Genomic DNA, 8,454 nt, shown 5'->3' on the forward strand with positions numbered 1-8,454 from the left:
CAGGGACACGGACACAGCAAGGTGGTGCTGCAGACGTGGGGGGGCGAGCTCTTGACCGAAAACAGGTGCAACAGGTGCAACAGGTGCAACATGTGAGCTGCATTTAAAATACAACGCACCATGGCACAGGGTAGGGGGCAATAGCGTCATTTGGTTTTTACGCTATTGATGTACTGTGCATGTGTAGCGCCAACATTTTGGTGCAACTCATGCAGAGTACATAGGGGCCCATTATAAATAATGTAAGCCCCCTTTTAACACCTGCCCTAAGCAGGCGTTAAAAATGACCATAAGAAATGGTAGAAGGAAATATCTTAGATTTCCTTATGCCATTCCTCCCCCACACCCCAACGGGGGAATGCCCCCTTGCATACATTATGCCTGGCGCAGGCATAATGTGGCGCAACGGTTTACAAAGTGGCGCAATGCATGCATTGCACCACTTTTTTAAATATAGCGTGGGAGAAATGCCACTTTAGCGCCGCCTAAACGTAACAAAAATTACACTATGGTGGCACTAGAGACTCTTAAATATGCCCCTAGGTTTCTATGTTTGCATGCTGCATCTTGGTGTTGGTTTATGGCTCATTGTGCAATATTAGAAGTATTGCAGTTTTTACTCTGCAAGTATCAAAAGTATTTCTGTGACAAAAGCAGTAACCCACTGAACAGAACTACTCACATAAAATACAAATTTGTCTTCTGCATGTTTCATGTTTGCAGTTCCATGCTACTTTATGAAGAATCACAACTGGAACTAGACAAAACCCAGATCTCCCCAGCAAGCACATTTACCCTAGGAGTTGTGTTCCTAGTGTAAAGATGCCTTGTTTAATACTGGACAAAAACATTTCTGCAGCATGTGCCTAAACCCTGTCAAGTGGTTTAAAGTGCAACCTGCTTGTGACCAATTAAGTAAGCCAAAATAGACTTACTATCATGTTTGTCCTTGGTGGCAGTTATAGATGAGAATTTCACAAACTGCCCTTTCAGAAATAATTTATAGTCACAGAAAGAACTAATGGTCACGTACATTATTAGCTCACTGTCTGATGTGGTTGTACTGTAGGACATGTAGTCTTGGTGTTCAAGTGGCAAGTATTAAATCATAGGTACCAGCCAGCAAAATATAAAAGAAGGACGGGCTAATGTTTCATCTGTTTTTCGGTAAAGCAGAGTAGGCAAGAAATGCACACCGATTCATAATCGGAATTATTTGCATTGTGAAAGCACAAAACGAAAAAAGATCATGGTTACACCATTTTTTCACACTTAATATAGAATTAAAATTGTGGCACTGTCTATTGCTGGAAGAAAGCCCTGTAAACAACGCTTCATTTAGATGTATTATATTATTTTGAACCCAAGTTCTTTCCCCGTCCGCAATGCTGTGATAAAGTCCAGTAGAAAGTAGGCGATGCTGGCCCCTGGCTTAAGGGCTCCTCAGCCGCTCAGAGCTCTTTAATGCCCACTGTGCTTCATGAATAGATCGAAGCAGTGCATCTGGGAACGCCCTAAAACAATTAACTTCTATTCAAGCTTTGTTGTAAAAAGAAAGGGTATTGTAACCATGCAGATCGAGGCCCGGAGTCAGTTCAACATCCTGTGGTTGTGGGCAAATCACTGTCTCCTGCTCTTTAACTATAAAAATAAAATCCGACCTTGTGTAAAGTAATTCTGGGGCTCATGCAAACCACTCCAATCATGCTCTCGGACGAAGTTTGCAGCTACGTCACTTTACTGTGCAGTTTGGAAAAGAACGATGGTGAGAAAGTGGTCGAGGTCTATGCAGAAGGGGACTACGGCGTTTTCCCTGCTCTGGATGGTTGCATTTACCATCTGCAAGTCTTTTCTGGCCACGGAGACAGATTTATTCAGAAGCTAGTGATTGGAATGCAGGTATGGAGCGGGCATTTCTTTCTCGCAGCTTGGAGGTTCGTATCACACTAGTTAGATGTGCCCATTAAGAAAAAAAGCGTCTGTTTGTGTGTTTCTCAGCTATCTCGGATTTCTGAAATGTCCTGTTAAAGATTTATGTTTGTCACGATTGTGTGACTCTTGTTGCTCAGTTTATGTGCAGCGCCTTTGTGGGCTTGGATATTAAATAGCTGAGTTAGCGAAATGCACTGGGGAAATAAACAAAAAGCATAAATTATCGTTTTTTCTCGTTTTAGTTTGCTTTTTTTAAAACACATTTCTCTACTTCATTTTTTGGTGTGCTTCAGGGAATGTATTCTAATGGTGATTGGGGAGAAGTATGTGGAGTTCTGGTCAGAGCTGTCCGCTTTGAAACTGGCGAACCAGGTTCCAGTCCTGTTGTCTGCTCAACATCCTGTGATTATTGGCAAATCACATAATCTGCCCATGCATAAAACAGAAATGAATGTGACCTTCTGTATTTTAACTAATGCTTGTGTAAACCACTCCAGTTCTTTCGGGTCGAGTTTGCTCTATGTGAAACTGCTTAAAAATATTTGTAGCTATAGGGAAAGTTACGATGTTTTTTCTGCTTCTATAATTCTTGGCAGCTTTTGTTTTCCAAAATATACTGTAAGCCCTTTGTACCATCATTATGCAAGGACTTTTAAATATAAAGGTTCCAAATTCCATCTAGAATGGGTAGGTGAAAGTCCGAATTGGCAGAGTACAAACCCTAATTTGAATATTTCACAAGGCTATTTACAGCAGGCACATTAACATACAGTGTTCTTATCGACAGAGTTTCTAATACTATTTGACATTAAACCTGTACAGTGTAAGATAGTTCAGTGACTTAAGGCCCATAGCTCTGGGTACACTTTGAAACCTGGTGAGGTGAACTCTGCCTTTTATCTTTCCAGTGTACTGAACTGCATAACAGTTTTACTGGATGAAAATGTACATGTATGTCAGATAAATAGACATGTATTAGGATATGTGCAATGAGCACCAATCCAGTCTTTGCACCACATGACCCTCCCCAAACTATGTTCCCTGCTATAGTGAGCCTCTATTCAAGGTCCCACCCACAATACAGAAAAGCTCAATTTAACAATTGCTTGTAACCATCTGCAGAAAAGCCCCCATAGCAATGCTCTGTGGTGCTTGAAAAGGACAGTGAAGCATGTGTCAGTGATAGGATACATTGTACCCTTGCCGCTATACTGGAATGGAGAGCATTTTGATCTGGATGCTATGGAAGTAACTTTAAAAAAATCTGCAGTTTTCCTATTAAGATAATCCAAGGAAAACCCTGGAAGTGGTGGAGGATTAAAAGGGAAGGTGCCCCGACTGGAGATGGCTATAGTGTATATTTAGATTGGGTTCTCTGCAGCAAGACCAACTCACAATCCTCACATCCCTATTCCATTATGTGCTACAAAGCCAGAGTCCCCCTCACCATTTTCAATCTCAAACCAGATGATACTGACCTAGATTACCTATTAGAACTTCTCCCAGCACCACAGAAAATGTATGCCTAGGCCTTACCAAAACTGTCATAACACTTGGGGAATTTCAATTTATGCAAAATAATGTGAATTTCACAGTGCTAAAGTTTGGGCAATTCTGTTCTGTATGAGACTGGTACAAGCAGAAAATAACCTGCAGGAGATATTTTCTCCACAAACTGGACCCCTTGTCTGCCTGTATCTCACAAGACTTTGGTTTGTGGGATATGTCCTGTTGTTCAACTTTTGCATAGGTGGCGGTAAAATTTTGCTTCACATACTTTTGTTCTCTAGACCCAGTACATGTTTGTAAAAGGGGGGGTGCAACAATCAAGAGCCACTCACCAGGGGATCCAGCTGCTCAGCCCCTACCTGAAAAGGCTTCCTCAAATTTCTTTCAAAAACAGGTCCAAATACATGTTGGAAGACGGGCGTTGCTGACAAGCCTAGGCCCATCCACAAAATCCTGGCTAGGTTCCCCTCCCTTCTACCCTGTATCCCAAAAGAAACATCCATCTCACCCACTATTTTCACTGTTCTTTTCTATCCCATTTCCTATCCCTCCTCCAACTATATCGTCTGCCGCCAGCTCTGTCTTTGCTCTTGCCCTACGCTTAGATAGTATATAGAGGTACAATTAAATAAATATTCAAGGCCAAAGAAACCAGACAGAACCATCTAGACTCCCTGTCTGCCTCTATCTCTCAAACACTACTTAGTCTTTAACCCTGTCTTTTTTCCTGGTAACTTTTGAAGATGGTGGGGTTGGAAGGGTGTGGAAGCTTCTACATAGAACATTCTGATACCAAATATTGAGTTTAAATGGATGACTCAATAAAATATTTGCGGATGCTGATTCATACTGTCCTTCAGCTGCTAGCATTCTTATTTACTTCATTCTTTCTGATGCTCCTATCAGTTTATGTTGGCAAACTTTTACACAGGAGTGTAACACACCTACATTTTTCATATAACATAGTCTCTCACCTCTGCAACATCCAGCTGCCCATGCTCACTGATGGTCCCCTGCTAATGCTCTCTCATGCTTGATGCTTCCCACACTCTTCTGTTTGAAACCCTCCCCTAAGCTGTGTCACCCAGTTGCCGCCTCCTGCAGTCTGCCCAAAGGACTCCATCCCACTTCTCCCAGGAGTACTGACTGAGGAACTGCAGCTGCCTATGTGAGGGAGAAGCAGAACTGCCTGGAGCACCATTTGGCGTCAGTCCAGCAGTAGAGGGTAAGTTAGAAAAACATTTGATGTTCTGTGAGTGCGTGGGTGGGAAGTGTTGCGCTTATTGCCCACACTGGTGACATGCTGACCCTCACATAACAGCAGTATTCCTTGGCAACTAGGCACCCCTTGCATGATACCCAATCTTTGCATATGCAGGCAGCACTGAGCTTTGACAACAATTCTAGATTCCCTGCAAAACAAAATCCATATTGGAGTACATTTTTGACATGGCTACTGTGTATTTCTGGCACTAATTCACCAGTTTTTATTCTCACTATTACACAGGACGCTTATGAATGTCAAATAGCCATTCAGAAATGAAACCTTTTTTTTTTCTTTTTCAAAGCATGTATATATGACGGCATGTATAATAATGCTTTCTATTGTTATCTTCAGGTTGAAATGCTGCAGCTGGTGAAGGTTTTATTGGGCCCTATTAATTTTCAAATGATTGTGTGCTGAGACTAGTATTGGGCAATGATCAACTGAAAATTGATTCTTCAATTGGTAAGATATTTCAGTTAACTTATTTACCCTTCTGATAATGAACATTCAGGTCAAAGCTGCAAATTGTTTGTGTAAAAACAGTAATGAATATTACAATTTATTAACAGCAATAAAACCTTTAGGCTTAGGTGGTCCCCCAACAGCTCACATTATTACAGGAGTGTTCTTTTAATGATGTTTTGTATTGTCTTTCCACTCCTTCAGTCACTTATACCCAGATAAGAAAGCCATACAGGGCTTAAACCAGAACTCTTGGTGACAGCACTGAGAGCACGCAGTGCATCCAGCTCTACTTTGGACTTTCTTTAGTGGTCTAAACACTTATTTGTAGGCCATCATTGTAGGAAGCTGGCCTGGTGTGTGTTGAGTATCTATGGTATTATCACCTTATACCAGGTATTCCCTATTAGTGCATTGTAGCCAGTGTCTAGGAAGCCAGGCTCTCTAGAGGTAGCTGTGGATGAGCAGCCATGGCTTATCTAGGAGACATGCAAAGCTTATGCAGTACCACTTATAGTCACACATCACTTACACACATGAAAGAACCACACAGTGTTACAAAAATAAAGGTACTTTGTTTTAGTGCCGCAAATACTAAAATGCTAGATGGGCAATACTTCAATAGCAGGTAAGTAAACACACTATTATATATACACCTTTTCACGCAGCCTGCAAAAGCAGGCCTGTAGACATATTTATCATGGGTTCCAATGGGTGGCATAATAGATGCTGCAGCCCATGGTCAACACCTGATCCCCCAATGCCCTGGGTACCATATACTAGGGACTTATGAGGGGGCACCAGTCTGCCAAATGTGGGAGGTTTGTGGCCCAAACAACAAAATTTAAAGGGAGAGAGTCACTAGCGTCCTGGTTAGCAGGATCCCAGTGCACACAGCCAAAACATGCTGACAACAGGCAAAAAGTGGGGGTAACCGTGCAAAAAAGGGGTACTTTCCTACAGTCATGTACTGGTCACTATGGAAATCTCTTAACTGATTTTTTAGGTCAAGCATACCAGCGCACAATTGCTACTTTTCTGACGTGTTTGTATGTATCTGGGCTTTTAACCACACCCATCACTATCGCTCGTTCATGGGCTTGCCTTTCAAAAATCCTTTGTTTTTCATTGGTAAATGCTTTACGTTTGTCCCTCCTTGGGGCTTTTTTGTTACCGCCTTGGCCATCAACCCTGTTACATGGATAATTGCTCTTTCGGTGATCACTTTGACTGCAAGCGAACTTCTTTTTCCTTTTGTTTTTCTCCTTCGCGCTCAAGCTCAGGACGGCTGTGGCAGTTTGAATTGGCTTGCTTATGTCAACCTTCTACTTTTTATTTTCAGTTTGTGTGGCAAGGAAAGCCAAGTTAGAAACTTACAATGCTAATAGCTTGAAGTCGAACAAACATGAGACCCATTGCATTGCAAATGCTTGTTTCTTTTCAGATGGACATGCTGCAAGCATAGTTCAATGGTGCTTCCTGCAATATCCATCAAGAGGGCAGCATATGTTGGCCCCAAGATGGTTACTCCCTGTTTGCACTGGCAACATCTAGTGACTCACAGCATCTGGTAATTGGAGGACACCTGTTGCTTTCAACCTTTGTACATCTGTGATCTATCCTGTATGTTAGAGGGGCATTGTGTAAAGACACTATGCTGTCAAACTATAGTGTTAATGTATGGCAGAGATTGAAAGTGCAGATTCCCTTGTCTGTTGAGGGGGAAAAAAGGATTTTCTATCATTATGTTATGTTGTAACTCTGGGACTGATATTCTGAATCTTACTTGCCCCATTGCTCGTACAGTCCAGAAAGGGACACTTTCTTTCTTCACCTTAGATCTAACAATGTCCTAGTTTCACACATACACTTTTGAAACAAGCACCATAAGCAAAGCAGGGTTAAAAACATCTCTTAAGGCACCGTTTATGCTGGAGGGGGATCCAGTGATTTTTTAAAGCAGCCAGTCTAAAAGAAAACCTAAAGTAACTTGGTTGAAGAAAGGATACTAATATATGCTTTTGTTATCTTTTTAGAATGTTATGACATCGTGCAATCTGGCTACCTCTCAACAACTGACCTATGAGAAGGAATCTTGCCATAATGATCTGCAATTGCAAAAGGGGACAAAATACTCTGAATCTGGAAACACACAACACAGTTGCTTGTTTCGTTGACTTTTTAAAATTCTTGTTGCTTGCTTGTAATGTTGTCTTGTACAGTGTCCTATTTCTCTTTGAAGCCAAGCATGTGCTTTGGCTAAATAAAAACTAACAATGGCAAGTCATTTCAATTCATTTTATTTCAGCCAATACATTGTTCGGTATATTGCCACATGCCACCATATCAAAACTTAGAGTAATGTTGTTGAGCTCAAATGAAGACACTGCACAGTGAGTATGGGGTAATGTCATCAAGGCTGCAACTAAATGCATGTTGGCGTACTTGCTGACATCTGCTTTGCTCACAAATTCATTTTATATCACTCACCACTTTGTTTAAAGAAGAAACATGTTTTAAACCCAATCAGATTTCTTTTTTACAGGGACGTCATGTTTCTCCCAAGTATTTAATTTCAGATTTGTGTTTTTAAATTAGACTTCATGAATTCTGGATTGGATAAATGTCATTCGGAGAATGTACATGCGTCACAGACTCTAAAAGAAATTATCCAACCCTAAGTCGCTATTTTAACATTAAGGAGTGATCCACATGCATTAAAAAACATTTTATGGAATCATTCAGAAGTAATCCCCATTCATAACAACCTAGAGTACCCACCCATTGGATACTCTTGGTTATTATGACTAGGGAATACTTCTGATTAATTCCACTAGGTAATCTTGGATGTTTTGTGCTGATATGGGGTTGTACCATAGTGTGTGTTTCCCCACTCTCCTGGTGTATATTACCTGTAATCTTTGGTCATCCTGCAGTAGTCATGAACTCCTCTAAAAGTAAGTCACACTCATTATAAAGCTGTTATAAAAAATTCTGGTGTAATCCACACTCATTCTGAAGATGTTAAGAAATCATCCTGGAGTAATCCACACTCATCCTGAAGTTGTCCCAAAATCATCCTGGAGTAATCCACACTCATTCTGAAGATGTCAGGAAATCATCCATGGGTTATCCACAGTAATCATGACATCGTCCTGAAATCATCATGGAGTAATTCACACTCCTCCTGAAGTTGTCAATTAGTATTCCTGGAGTAGTACAAGATCATCACGCATTTTTAATTAAGGTAATCAGGACACCATCCTGGAGTAGTTTTTGTACTG

The 8,454-nt window shown here is 41.1% G+C and overlaps 1 long non-coding RNA gene across 1 annotated transcript; it reads left to right on the plus strand.

Annotated features, from left to right (window-relative positions):
• The first annotated feature begins 1,636 nt into the window (after positions 1 to 1,636).
• LOC138272858 (uncharacterized) lies at positions 1,637 to 7,453 on the plus strand. Its single transcript, XR_011200263.1, has 4 exons — positions 1,637 to 1,899; positions 4,517 to 4,666; positions 5,060 to 5,170; positions 7,207 to 7,453. It is a non-coding gene; the product is annotated as an uncharacterized lncRNA (long non-coding RNA).
• The last annotated feature ends 1,001 nt before the right edge of the window (positions 7,454 to 8,454 follow it).

This window comes from Pleurodeles waltl, chromosome 2_2 (genome assembly GCF_031143425.1).
Source record: "Pleurodeles waltl isolate 20211129_DDA chromosome 2_2, aPleWal1.hap1.20221129, whole genome shotgun sequence".
NCBI lineage: Eukaryota > Metazoa > Chordata > Amphibia > Caudata > Salamandridae > Pleurodeles > Pleurodeles waltl.